The sequence below is a fragment of the Musa acuminata genome, chromosome BXJ1-10, assembly GCF_036884655.1.
Source record: "Musa acuminata AAA Group cultivar baxijiao chromosome BXJ1-10, Cavendish_Baxijiao_AAA, whole genome shotgun sequence".
Taxonomy (NCBI): Eukaryota; Viridiplantae; Streptophyta; class Magnoliopsida; order Zingiberales; family Musaceae; genus Musa; species Musa acuminata.
This window is the reverse complement of record NC_088336.1, coordinates 317,803-333,565: the sequence shown is the minus strand read 5'-3', so window position 1 is coordinate 333,565 and position 15,763 is coordinate 317,803.

Below are 15,763 nucleotides of genomic sequence, written 5' to 3'. Positions count from 1 at the left end.
AGGTATCAAATTTATTTCATACTCTTGCTCCATCACTTAATGATTTTTGATACACTTAGTCTCTTTAGTCATGGATTTCATTAACAAATATATCTCTCATGGATTTCACTCTTGTGAATTTTTGTTTAGAAATGAATTTTATTGACGGATTTTATCTTATAAAATATTCGTGAACTTTAAATATTCCGATTCTTCTTGATAAATGCACTATTCATAAACCTTTCTTTCTCTTTGCTTAAGACGATTGCACATTTCCTTTTTGTTGATGACAAAGGGGGAGAAATGTGGTAAATTAATGACAACTTGGCATTATGAATGTTTGAAATAATGTGTCAAATATATCTTATCATAAATGCTTGAATGTTTTACGATTGCTTGAAATATGATTGGAATCGTCAAAAACATCATATATACTTGAAAAGTATCAAGATGTATTGCATATGTATCATAGATACTTGAAATGTATCATAAATGCTTGAAACGTATCATAATGTGGCATGAATACTTGAAAATGTTTCATTCTTAAAATCATGCTTGATTTCATATCAAAATGATTAATGTTTATCATTATGATTATCATGCTTAATTTCCTACTTATAATTGATATCATGCCTCAGATTCATGAATTATCATCTTTTATCAAAATTTGAATCTTGCTAAATTTCATATTTGAAATTCAAATCATACTTGTCTATCATCATTCTATATTGGACTTAAAAATGGATGTCATGTCTTGACATCATTTATATTGTGATAAATACGTGGTATCGTATTTTGAGATGGTAAATCATGATTGGTATCATGATGTGCATGTTGATAAGTTTAAATGCATATAACTTATTGGTTTGATACTTGAATTCAAAGGCCTTGAATTCAAGAGTATCTTTTCTCAAGTATGGCATATAGATAGAGGGAGTTAAGGTTAACTTCGTCATCAATTGTTTGTTATCATAAAAAAGGGAGAGATTATTGAATCTCATATTTTGATGATGAAATCAATTGGTAAATTATTTGATCAAATCAATATATTGAGAAAAATGTGTGGGATTAACTATGATAGCGATCAAGGCATAAAGAAAAACGAAGTGTCGGAGTCAAGATCGAGATTTCGTTGAGAGTTCATCGGGAGTCTGGAGGTTCGTCGGAAATGCTGCCAGGATTGACCGAGAAGAAGCTCGTTGGAACTCGCCAAGAAAATTATCGTGAAGTCTAAGAGCTTGCCGGGAGTCCGTTGGGAAATTGCCGAGAGATCGTCAGAAGTCTGCCAGAAGATCGCCAAAAGCTTGCTAGAAGAAACCTAAACTTACTGGATTTATTTTGTTTAGTGTATGCCTTAAAAATTAAAGTTAGCACATAATTAGGGTTAGGTTTGGGAGGTAATCCCATTAACCCTATTAAGGGCCAACTGGGCCTATAATTAGATTGGTTTGGGTTGGATTCAAGGCCCAAACAAGTTGCTGAACTGTGTTAGGCGGTGGCACTACCCAGGGTGGGGAGTGAAACCGCTTGAGGCTCAGCCTCCCAAGTGGTCGGGGTGATGGTATTACCCAGACTAGGCGATGGTATCGCGAGTAGTTAATGCTACTAGGTAGTGGTATCGTGTTAGGACTCTAGCTAGGAGAGTCCTAATTGAGAGGGACATTCATGTAAAACCTACCTAAGCTAACCCCTATTAAAGAGGTGAAGAGGCCAGCTAGGGTTAGGAGGTTGTTTCTTAGAGAAGAATTTGGAGTTGTAATAGGAGTCTTGAGTAGGAGTCCTATTAGGAGTTGATTAGAAGTAGGAGTCTTGAGTAGGAGTCCTATTAGGAGTTAGGGTTTAGAAGCCCTACAAATAGCCATATATTCATCCTCTTTTTATAAGTAATAGATGAATCTTTTCTGCAACCTTTGAGCAGCAACTTACAGGGAGGAACCCCTATAGAGTTCCAAGGAGGCCGATCCCCTAAAGAGATCAACCCCAAGTTTAGAATCTGTAAGTGTTCTAACACCTATTATTAGAGTAGCATTCTTGGCATCTCGCTACCCTTCCATAGCCATCCATTAGCCCTCCACAACCGCCCAAAGCAATTCCCACAATTGCTTAAAAGATCATCGCCAAATTTCGCCGTCACCTCCACCACCGTAGATCATCCTTTGATCTTCCCATGAATTGCAACAGGTTCTGGTTTCCTATCTTACTACTGTTGCAATTTAGTTATCCTTATTTAAAAATCCAAAAAAGAATAATTGTTCCTATATTGCTGCATAAACTTTTCGTCGCAAAGTTTTCATCTCTACGACGAAAGATACATTGCAAAATTCCAGCCGTATAGCATAGTCTGTTTGATCTTGCTATTACATTTTTTCTATCCAAATCTCTACGAAATTTTTATGACAGCTTTGACACTTCCTAACAGCAGATTTCTCTTTAGTTTTGTCAAAAAATTCTTAATATAAACCATTGATCTTTTACTTCTAAGCTGCTATACTTGAAAATCTGCACTGTAAAATTCTAGCCGCATGGCACAGATTGTTTGATCTTGCTACTACGTTTTTCCTATCCAAACCTCTACCAAATTTTTATAAAAGCTTTGACACTTCCTAACAGCTGATTTCCCTTTGGTTTTGTTAAAAAATTCTCAATATAAACTATTGATCTTTTATGTCTAATCTGCTATACTTGAAAATCTGCACTGTAAAATTCCAGCTGCATAGCACAGTTTGTTTGATCTTGCTACTATGTTTTTTTGTCTAAATCTTTATGAAATTTTTATGATAGCTTTGACACTTCCTAACAGTGGATTTCCCTTTGTTTCATCAAAAAATTCTTAATATAAATCACTGATCTTTTACATTCAATCTGCTACACTTGAAAATCTATGATGCAGAAAATTTCAGCCGCATATTGTTGCATTAACCCATCTATTTGCAATATTTTTTGAATGAAATTTCTTATACACTTCATAGATCATCTTAGCTTCCATTTAAGATTGATCTATTGAGGAATTCATATCTAAAAATGAGTTTGTGTTGCTGCAAATTTTTGTTGTAAACCGCTGAAATTTTTTGATGAGAATTCTGCTATCGTAATTTGCACCAATTTTCTTGCTGTTGTTAGGATCGGAGTGGCACTAAGAGGGGGGGTGGGGGGGGTGAATTAGTACAGTGGATTAAAACTCATAAGTTTGAAATCGATTTCATAAATGTGTAGAGATATCGATTAGATGAAGGATGACTTAGCTAAAATAGCTCGAGTAAAGGTAGTCAAGAGTAGGGAGATGAAAATCAAACGATTTACAGCTAAGTAGAGAAATAGTTTAGAAAATTAAACACTCGCACATTCAAGGAACACCATGATGTATAGTGGTTCAGTCAAATGACCTACATCTACTTTCGAAGCCTTCTACGATGAGGCTCCCAACTTCCACTAGCAAATCACTTTAAAGGGGAAGGACCAAATACCCCTCTTACAACCTTCTTACAAGTGGTTTACACTCTTGCAGATTTTTTTCACAGAGAAAGAGGGAGGTGAACACTTAAGCTATTGAAATCAAGACTTTGCTAGAGCTTTTTCTCACTTTCTAACTTATCAAAAAGGTGTAATCTCTGTTGAGAATTGAGGGATATTTATAGGCCCCAAGAGGATTCAAATTTTGGCTCCAAATTTGAATTACTTTTGGGTTTTCCGATGCTGGCGGTGCCACCACCTGTCAGTGGCGGTGCCACTGCCTATCAGTGTCTAACACTAGCAGTGTACTGGCGGTGCCACCGCTGGACCTCTTGGGTTTTGGGCAGTGCCACTGCCTGGACTGTTCCAGCTCACTGGTTGGGCTCCAAACTTGGCCCAAACCAGTCCAAACTCGGGCCCAATTGGCCCCTAACCGGGTTATAGGTTTAACCCTTAATCCTAACCCAAATTATATGCAAACTATGAAATTAAGACATAGCCCTAAGCAAATTTTTAATCGGCAATGTCGAGTTTCCTTCCAGCGAACTTCCGGCGGACTTCCGATACACTCTTAGATTTCTTTCGACGGACTCCAAGCACGCTTCCTGTCTTGTGGCAAGTTCAACGAGTCTTTGGCAAGTATCCGAACCTTCTCGATGATCTCCGCGAACCTCCAACGATCTTTCCGGCAGACTTCCGAAAACTTCGACAAGTCCCTGATTCTTTCTCGATTGATTCCGGCAGCATTTCCGACGATTCCTTGGACTTTCGGCGGACTCTCGAACACCTATCAAACTTGACTCCAGTAAACTTGCTTTATGTCTTCAAGCTATCATAGTTAATCATGCACACTTAACTCAATAATATGGATTAGATCAATTAACCCATCAATTGACTTCATCATAAAAATCTGAGATTCAACAATCTCCCCCTTTTTGATGATGACAATCAATTGATGACAGAGTTAATCATAACTCCCCCTATCTATATGCCATATTATGAGAAGATAAAAACATTTGAATTCAATCTCTTTGAATTCAAGCCTAAACTAATAAGTTATATCTGTTGAACTTATCGTTATTCTTAATAAGCATGAGAAAATACGAAACTTCGATAAGAAATAATAATAATTTAAAATTTCAACATGGATCTCATGATATAAATGCAAGGCATGATTTCATATAATCATGAGATGATTGCTTATCATATATATAAAAAAAATGATAAACATGATACGATAACCAATCTAAAAACTTTCATATGCGATATGCTCAAAAAGTTTTGCAATGCTATCAAGGAATATAACACATATAAGACATTTTTCATTGCATTATACAGCATATAAGCTATTGCAATACGACACTTATAAGTCATGTTAATTTCATATTTGCACAAGTCATCAATCTTTTGTATATTCTTCTCTCCCTTTGTCGTCAACAAAAAGGAGATGAGTTTTCAAGCATAAAACTCTTGATCATTGAAGCCATTCATAAAATCATCTCATAAGAAAAAAATCTTGAAAAGGAGATGTCAAAATTGACAAAGCTTCAACTTGGCATTAAGATCGATTATTCAAGGAAGACATCAAATCATCCAAAATAACATGAAGGTGCAATCAAAATATTGACAAAATTTTGGAAAGAAACATTCAACATCATATACTAGGATAATGTCAAACGCATGTCAAGGTAGCATAGAGGTTTACAATAATAAGAAAGCTTTAACACAACGATTATTCCTTAGGAAGAATTCTAGAGTTCCTATACATGGCATCTATCTTTTGGTTCATCTATCGTAGTTCCCTTAAAATTTCAACTTACTATAATTGGATTTGCTCTTGCTGTGATTTGAGTTGCTCTTGTTGTGATTTGATTTGATTTAATTCTGCCATGATGGGATCTTCAGAAGATGAAGCATGAGTTGGTTCTGAAAGTGCTGCACCAAAGGGACTAGGAGGAGATTCATTTCCCTTAAAAATGAGTGTTTCAAGGTGTTCTACTGGTGGGAGAACTGGATCAGTCCTTCTAGGTTGCTTAATCCATATACCATTGCCAAAAGTGCACCTAAGTCTCTTGAGTAGGTTTCTGTTGATAGTGTTAAATCGATCGACCTGGATTATTTCTTCATCGAGTGAGATACAAATATTATAAGCAAGCATTAATCGAGTGACTAACCCCCCATATAGTAACATTGAGTCTTTAGCTATTATGTCCTGCATATGTTGCCAGATTAAGTATCTAAAATAATTATTTTGGTCGATCATAATCCAATACATAGTACTTAATTCTATTTGACTAATCTCATCATTATGAAATTGTTTAGGAAGTAGGATGTTTATCATGATGTGATGAAGAAATTTAGAGTTAAAGGGCAACAAGTGCTCGCAACTTTTGAGAATTATGCCTAGGTTCGGATTTGCAAAAATAGTTTCTAAGGCTTCGGAGTAAGTTGCTCCGATTGCATTGATATCCCATTTACTTCTAAAATAATAACCCCTATCCTTTTCGGCAATTCCAATTAACTCACATATAGTGCTATCAAAGATTTGAATTTGTGTTCCTAAGAGGTAGGTAGTTAAGATATCATTGTCCACACTTACGTTTGCGTAAAATAACCTAACCAACCTAGGGTAAACCGGTTCATCGATTTGTAGGACAGATAAGACATCTAAATTTGCAAACCATCTAATGGGTTCTAGGTTTTCAAGTTCATCTAGATCAACATGTTTGCCCTTATGTATTGTTCTTGTTTCAAAATTTGGATACCTAAGGGCTACTTCATTAGATCTAAAGAGGATTTGGTCATAGGAATCTCCTTCCACCCTTTTCCCTTTGGTTCTTGATGATCTCTTAGGAGCCATATCTAATCATGATGATAGATTAAGAGAAAACTTTAAAGAATAAGCCAAATAATGAGAGGAAGAGAAAAATTTTAGATCTTACCTTATATAAGTTTCCTTGGGAGGTAGAGAGCTTGATCCAAGAAGAACCCCTCTCTTAGGCTTCTAGAGGCTTAGAATGAGGTTGAGAGAGGTTTAGAGGGCTTTGTGAGAGTGCTAGGGAGGGTGCTCTCGGGTTGGGGGCGGTTCCACCGCCGACCCTAACACCCCCTCTTTATAAGGGGGTTCTGGGGCGGTGCCACCGCCAACCGAGTAGTGCCACTGCTTGGGGACCGAGCGCCCAAGCGATGCCACCATCGATTCTGGCAGTGCCTGCTAGTCATAGGTTCCCAACAAGCCAATCACGTGAGTGATGGCACGTGTGACTTGACACAGAATCTTTTTGCTTATTATATTTTGACATTTATCACTTTATATTGATTATTGCATATATGCATGTATATATTATGATGTCCTTGGATCCGTGCAATAGGAATCAGATCGTGATGAGATCATAATAATGAGATTGATTCACCTTTAAACACAGATCCTAAATAATCCCGGTCATAGATTACTCGAGAGGGATATCATGATAACAGGATAGACTAGTGTGTTGTATACCCGTCCATATGATGGATGCAGCTGATCTCATAGCTGCTCATGTGGGGACACTAGGGATACAGTACAGGTGCTCATTAGAGAATGAGTTCACTGATTGATCCGCTTTTGGAATGCTGGATGGTTGATGATGCCTTATTGTGAGACAACGATTTCATAGTCCTAGTGGTGTATTTGGTCCTTAGACTTGAGACACCAAGGATGTCCTATATGAGTGCTTCACTCTTTGAAACCAGACTTCTAGGTTTGGATGCCCCAAATCTAATACAGCTGGTCATTGGGAGTGGTAGTCGACATTACGAGGGCTATTGAGTGTCGATAGAGAATCATCTACTGTCGGCATCATGAGAGGAATATCCCATGTGTTCTTGCTCAGACAAATCCCTAGCAAAGGTCATTCGGGTTGAGAAAGAAAGAATTCTCCGAGAGAATCTGATTAGAGTGAGACTCGAGTAGAAACCGTATGGGTCTGACAACACCATGCTCGATATATGGTCTCTGGGATATTAGATGGATAAGGGACTATGGGTACACGGTAACTGAGGACAGACAGGTCCAATGGATTGGATTCCCTTGTATCGTTTGGGGACTACGACGTAGTGGCCTAGTATGTCCATAGTCGATGAGTCGAGTGAATTATTACAGAGATAATAATTTACTAAGTTAGAAGGAGTTTTGACATGTATGACTCACGACCAACTTGATATTGGGCTAGAGGGTCACACACATATGGTAGGCATTGCGATGAGTAGAGGTTCGGATATGAGATATCCGTCGGAGCCCCTATCTTATTGGATATCCAATAAGCCCATGAATTATTGGATCCCATGGATGAGATCTAATAAGAGCCCATGAGAGATTATTGGATAGAGATCCACTAATCTAAAAAGGCTTGGGTAATTGGATGCAGATCTAATACCCACTAGGGGAGGATACATTAGGTTTTGACAGGGGACCTCTATAAATAGGAGGGATTTAAAACTTGATAGGCTAGAGCCTTTGCTTGCCTCTCCTATTCTCCTCCCTCTCTCCACCTCAGAGTAGGCCTGGAGTTTTGAGGAGCGTCGTCACAACTCTACTGTGTGGATCACCGCTAGAGAGGACGACGCTTGACCTCCTTCACCCTCTCCTAATGATCTGTAAGGAAACAGGGATATACGATCTCCCTAGGTAACACAATCTACTCTATACATAGTTTTAAGTTTCACGGATTTTGCACACCAATCTTTGCACGATGACGAAGATCTCTTTGGGAATAGGGGATTGTGTTTTTCTTGTTCTTCCGCTGTGCATGTGATGTCGCCCCCAAGATTTCCCAACAATGGTCTCAGAGCTAGGTTGTTCGTGTGATAGATTGGTTTTGAACTGTGTGTATTGTATTTTGGAGAAGCTTTTGATGTCAAAATCATTGATGCAAAAGCGAGAAAGCATAGCAATTGTTGCTGCCCTTGCTATCGTCGCAGATGGCAGCACTGCCATCTGTGTGCAAGCAGGCCGCTTATAGCGGCAGCCGTAAGGCAGGCCGCGTGCGGCCAGGGCCTTGCGCACGGGCACTGCGCCCGCACGCATGGGCGACGCCTGTTTGTGCTGAACCCATGGGCAGAGGCGCCTGCAGTCGCTTCTCTCGCGGGGTAAGGCGTCGTAGGGCAGTGGCGCCTGCCGCCGTTGCTCCCGCGGGCGAAACCCCCCATAAGGGTGGCCGGGCGACGCCCGCGGGTGTGCCCACCTGCAAGGGCAGCGCCGCCAGCAGGCGTGCCACCCACAGGCGAGGGCAGTGCCCCGCCCCCCGCCACACAGGCCGCCACCGGCAATGTGGCGACGGTGGCGGCAGCAGTAGGGGAGTGGAAGAGGGGCGTAGGGTTTTGGGCAAAAAGATAGTTTTGCCCTTGTGAATTTAAAAAATTCAAGTGTCTCGTTTTTTGTCCAAACTATGAAAATACCCCTAGGAATTCAAAAATTCCCTACATGTCCCTGATTTCAGAAAATAATAATTAATTAAAAAGTTTAGTTAATTATTATTTTTATCATTATCTAGCAATCCTACATGATGATGATTATTTATACATGTGATGTATGATGTGTGGACAGATGATCATGGACCATGTAATGTGTGTACTTGTGATTATTATTATTGGGGTCTGTGAGCCTCCATTATATTTCTCATTTATTGTCGGGCCTGCGTGCCTATGATTAATTTGTAATCATATCAGAGGTGCAGCTGGAGTGTGGATGCGATAGTGAGACCCACAAGACGGACGATTGCGATGCATAAAGATGCATCGAGATGTTGATGGAACCGACGAGGATGAGATGGATGATCACAAGGCATGAAGATGCACCGTTGCGCATATAGATCTTGATGTGAGTGATCAGACCTACTGGCTCGGGTCTGATCACATTAGGTTGTGGTCCATGATCATCTGGTGTAATTGCTTATACACATACTAGATATGTATATATATTTGCATGCGATGTAGAAATATATTAAATATGTATATGTGTGACATGTCATATTAGGAGACCAAATCATAGAAAGATCTCTCTCGATAATATTAAGTCGGTAAACGTGAGACAATTAGATTGACCCACGTGGCCTTCCATCTTGATAGTTTATTTCTTGAAAAATCTGTATGTTATTCATTTCTGCTACATCTTTATTTTCAGAAAATGTTGCTTTTAAATTCCTCACGTGGCATACTTGATGTCAACCGCCTCACTAGTCCAAATTATACGGATTGGCTCCGCAACTTGAGAATTGTTCTTACGGCAGAGAAAATCATGTACGTCCTTGATATAGTGATACCTACACTCGAGGAAGGGGTAAGCGAGGATGAGATCACTCGCTATGTGAAGTACATTGATGACTCCACTCTTGCTCAGTGCAATATGTTGGGCTCTATTACTCCTGAGTTATAGAGACAACATGAAAAGATGGATGCTAGTTCCATTCTCCTACATATCCATAAATTATTTGAGGAACAGGGAAGGACTCAACGATATGAGATATCCAAGAGCCTCTTCCATGCTAGGATGACTAAGGGGACACTCAGAACCATGTCCTAAAGATGATTGAGTGGATAGAGAAACTCATAGGTCTATGAATGGTCCTAGAGGATAACTTGTGTGTGGACATTGTGCTTCAGTCCCTACCAGACTTCTTTTCACAGTTCATAATGAATTTTAATATGAACAAGCTTGAGGAGACTCTCCCAGAGCTTCTTAATATGTTGAGGGAGGCAAAGAGTACTATTGAGAAAGAGAAGCCAGTTCTTTACACTAGTGAGACCAGAAAGAAAAGGAAAGCAGAAAAGTCCCTTAAGAAGGGAAAGGGCAAGGGCAGACCAAGTAAAGCAAAAGTTGCTAAAAAAGACCCAGCAAAGGACAAAGGCTAGTGCTTCCACTATGGCAAAGATGGGCATTGGAAGAGGAACTACAAAGAGTACCTTGCAGAGAGGGCAAAATAGAAGCTTGGAGAAGCTTCAGGTATATTCATGATCAGTCTCCATTTGTCAAACTCTTATGATAACACATGGGTATTGGATACCGGTAGTGCTTATTATATATGCAATTCGTTGTAGGTTCTGGCAAGGCCTAAGAGACTAGAGAGAGATGAGATGGACCTCAAGATGGGCAATGGAGCAAAAGTTGCTGTAGTAGCTATTGGCGAGGTCGCCCTACATTTGCCTAGTGGAGCTTTTATTGCATTAGATGCATGTTATTTTGTTCCTTCTATTATCAAAAACATTATCTCCATTTCATGTTTGATAGTCAGTGGATATAAATTAATTTGTGAGAACAATGGTTGTTCAATATTATTAGATGATGAGATCATCACGAAAGGAACATTGCATAGTGGTTTGTTTATGCTAGACACTGCTCCACATATCTATGACATTGTAGGCTTGGTCACATCCATGAGGGAAGGATTCAAAAGTTACTAAATGATGGATATCTAGATCCATTTGACTATAAGTTATATGCCACTTACGAGTCTTGCCTTAGTGGAAAACTGACCAACTCTCCATTTAGTGGAACTGGAGAGAGAGCCACTGAACTATTAGAACTCATACATAGTGATGTATGTGGACCCATGTCAACTCATGCCATTGGTAGTTACTCCTACTTCATTACCTTTACTGATGATTTCTCAAGGTATGGATATGTGTACTTAATGAAGTACAAGTCCAAGGCTTTTGAGAAATTCAGAGAGTATAAGAATGAAGTAGAGAACCAGACTGGAAAGAGTATCAAGACTCTTCGATCAGATCAAGGTGGTGAGTACTTAAGTACAAAGTTTACTTAGTTCCTCAAGGACCATGAGATATTATCCCAATGGATACCTCCTTATACACCTCAGTTCAATGGTGTCTCTAAAAGGAGAAATCATACGCTATTAGACATGGGATATCTAAGAGAGATCTCATATCGATGAGATATGGGATATCGCTTTCTAGGAGTATGTCCCCAAAGACTCCAGAAGAAAGGGCGAATATGGATATGATACATTATGTCTCAGCGATAGGGTATATCATGTATGTTATGCTATGTACTAGGTATGATATAGCGCATGATCTATGTGTCACGAGCAGGTATCAGGCTGATCTAAGCTTGGAGCATTGGAAAGCAATAAAGTGTATCCTTAAGTACTTGAGAAGGACTAAGAATCTTTTACTAGTATATGGAGGTAGTAGCCTCAAGGTTGAAGGCTCCACAGACTCGAGTTTTCAATTTGATATCAATGATAGCAAGTCAAATTCGGGGTATGTGTACACCTTGAATGGAGGAGCAGTGTGCTGGAAGAGTTCCAAGCAAGATACTACTGCTGACTCAACCACAGAGGCGGAATACATTGCTGCATCAGATGCAGCAAAGGAGGGAGTCTGGGTGAAGAAGTTCATCACAGATTTAGGAGTCGTGGTGGATAACGAGGAGCCGATTTCCTTATATTGTGACAGCAATGAAGCAATTGCTCAAGCAAAGGAACCAAGGTCTAATCATAAATCTAAGCATGTTCTGAGGAGGTTCCACCTTATAAGAGAGATCGTAACCTGAGGAGATGTAGTAGTGGAAATAGTTCCATCCGAAGATAATATTGCAGATCCACTGACAAAGCCGTTGTCTCAGATTGTCTTTGAGCATCATAGGGGTCTGATGGGGATCAGACACATAGGTGATTGGCTTTAGGTCAAGTGGGACAGTGCTAGTCATAGGTGCCCAGCAAGCCAATCACGTGAGTGATGGCACGTGTGACTTGACACGAAATATTTTTGCTTATTATATTTCGGTATTTATCACTTTATATTGATTATTGCATATATGCATATATATATTGTGATATCCTTGGATCTATGCAATGGTAATCGGATCGTGATGAGATCATAATAATGAGACCGATTCACCTTTAAACACAGATCCTAAATAATCTTTGTCATAGGTTACTCGAGAGAGTTATCATGATAACCGGACAGACTGGTGTGCTGTATACCTGTCCATATGCTGGATGTAGCTGGTCTCATAGCTGCTAATGTGGGGACACTAGGGATACAATACAGGTGCTCATTGAAGAATGAGTTCACTGATTGATCCGCTTTTGGAATGCTGGATGGTTGATGATGCCTTATTGTCAAACATCGATTCCATAGTCCTAGTGATGTATTTGGTCTTTAGACTTGAGACACCAAGGATGTCCTATATGAGTGCTCCACTCTTTGATACTAGACTTATAGGTTTGGATGTCCCAGATCTAGTATAGTTGGTCATTGAGAGTGGTAGTCGACCTTACGAGGGCTATTGAGTGTCGATAGAGGATCATTCACTCTCGACATCATGAGAGGAATATCCCATGTGTTCTTGCTCAAACAAATCCCTGGCTAGGGTCATTCGGGTTAAGAGAGAAAGAGTTCTCCGGGAGAATCTGATTAGAGCGAGACTTGAATAGAAACCGTATGGGTCTGACAGCACCATGCTCGATATACGGTCTCTAGGATATTAGATGGATGAGGGACTATAGGTACACGGTAACTGAGGATAAATAGGTCCAATGGATTGGATTCCCTTGTATCATCTAGGGACTATGGCGTAGTGGCCTAGTACGTCCGTCGTCGATGAGTCGAGTGACTGATTACAAAGATAATAATTCACTAAGTTAGAAAGAGTTCTAACAGGTATGACTCACGGCCAGCTCGATATTGGGCCTCGAGGGTCACACACATATGGTAAGCATTGTGATAAGTAGAGGTTCGAATATGAGATATCTACTAGAGACTCTGTCTTATTGGATATCCAATAAGCCCCTGAATTATTGGATCTCATGAACGAGATCCAATAAAAGCCCAAAAGAGATTATTGGATAGAGATCCACTAATCTAAAGAGGCTTGGGTAATTGGATGCAGATCTAATACCCACTAGGGGAGGATCCATTAGGTTTTGATAGGGGACCTCTATAAATAGGAGGGATTCAGAGCCTGATAGGCTAGAGCCTTTGCTCGCCTCTCCTATTCTCCTCCCTCTCTTCACCTTAGAGCAGGCCTAGAGTTTTGAGGAGCATCGTCACAGCCCTGTTGTGTGGATCACCGCTAGAGAGGAGGACGCTTGACCTCCTTCACCCTCTTCTAATGATCTGCAAGGAAACAGGGATATACGATCTCCTTAGGTAACACAATCTACTCTATACGCATTTTTAAGTTTCGCGAATTTTGCGCATCAATCTTTGCACGACGACGAACATCTCTTTGGGAATAGGGGATTTTATTTTTCTTATTCTTCCGCCGCGCATGTGATGTCGCCTCTAAGATTTCCCAATAGTGCCAACGTTGGCACATTAAAAAATAATTTTTTTTATTTTTGTTTTCAAAAGTTTTAATGTGTTTGATTTAAGATAGGATAGTGTCTTGGATCACTCTTTGAGATGTTATTCAAAATAAAAAAGAAGTAAGTCAAATCAACAAAAACCGAAAAGAGGATGAAAATTTTTTGAAAAATATATACAATCAAGCTCATTCACAAAGACAATTCAACATGCCTAATTCCCTTCTAATAAAGTCAAATTGATCTTCATTTAAGGCTTTTATAAAAATATCAGCTAATTGATGCTTTGTATCAGTAAATTCTAGAATGACATTATTATTATTGACATGATATCGTATAAAGTGATGCCTAATTTCAATATGCTTAGTTCTAGAGTGTTGAATTAGATTTTTGGTTAGACAAATAGCACTTGTATTATCATATTTTATGGGAATGTTCTTTAAGTAAATTCCATAGTCTTCCAACGTATTTTTCATCCAAACAACTTGTGCACAACATGCACTTGCAGCTATGTATTCGACTTCCGTTGTAGATATAGTGTAACCAAATTTTATTTCTTGGAAGTCCAAGAAACAAGTGCATGTCCTAAAAATTGACATGTTCTGAATGTGTTTTTTCTATCTATCCTATATCCTCCAAAATCGGCATCTGCATAAGCTATTAAATCAAAATTATCATATTTTGGATACCATAATCTTAAATTAAGAGTTCCTTTAAGATATCTAAGGATTCTTTTAACACTTTTAAGATGAGACAATTTAGGATTATCTTGAAACCTAGCACAAAGTCCTACACTAAACATGATATCCGGTCTAGTTGCGGTGAGGTAAAGTAAACTACCAATCATTCCCTTATATATTTTTTTATCAAAGCTTTCACCACTTTCATCCATGTCTAACTTAGTGGAAGTACTCATAGGAGTATTTATAGCTTTTGAACAATCTATGTTAAATCGTTTTAACAATTCTAATGTATATTTAGATTGATTATGAAATATTCCATTACTAAGTTGTTTAATTTGCAATCCTAAAAAGTGTTGAATCTCATATTTTGATGATGAAACCAATCAATATGTGTTTATGTTTTAATCTGCATTTTGAGTGACGCAGGATACTTCGATTAGGATGAGACAATTAAAGCAGGAAAATCATGTTGGGCTAGAGGAACATGTTAGAAGATTGGACGTTGGACCGGTGGATCGGTCGACGTATCGACAAAAGGCTTCGAGCCGTGGATTCGGGCATCATGCCAAGAAGAGCGGACATTGCACCAAGGATATCAGAGTTGTAGAGTCAACTGGCTGATTGGGCAATAGGTCGTAGGAGACGACGATGCGACGAAGAATTGGACAAAGCGTCGAGGGACCAATGACAAGCCGAACAACTTGATTAAATGCTTAGGATTAATTGTCTAGATCGAAGTGTGTTTTACATGTGCAGGATTAACTATGTTAGCTTGAAGACATAAAGCAAGTTTACCGGAGTCGAGTTCGATGGGTGTTCGAGAGTCCATCGAAAGTTTGAAGAATCATCGGAAGTGAAGCTGGAACCAACAAAGAAAGAATCGGGGACTTGCCGAAGTTTTCAGAAGTCCGTCGAAAAGATCATCAGAGGTTCGCGGAGATCACCGAGAAGGTTCGGATACTTTACAAAGACTCGTTGAACTCGCCACAAGATCGGGAGCCTACTGGGAGTCCGCTGGAAGAAATCTGAGGGTTTTGGGAAAATCTTTGGTGGCGACATCACATGCGTAGCGGAAGAACAAGAAAACAAAATCCCCGATTCCCAAAGAGATGTTCGTCGTCATGCGAAGATTGGTGCGCAAAATCCACGAAACTGAAAAACTATGTATAGAATAGATTGTGTTACCTAGATTGTGATACCCCTTAGCCACTAGTCTTGCTTTATAGGTCTCTACCTTTCCATCTACTCCGATATTTTTCTTAAAGATCCACTTGCAACCGATGGGTACAATACCTTTGGGCGCATCAACTAGGTTCCAAACCTTATTGGAGTACATAGAATCCATCT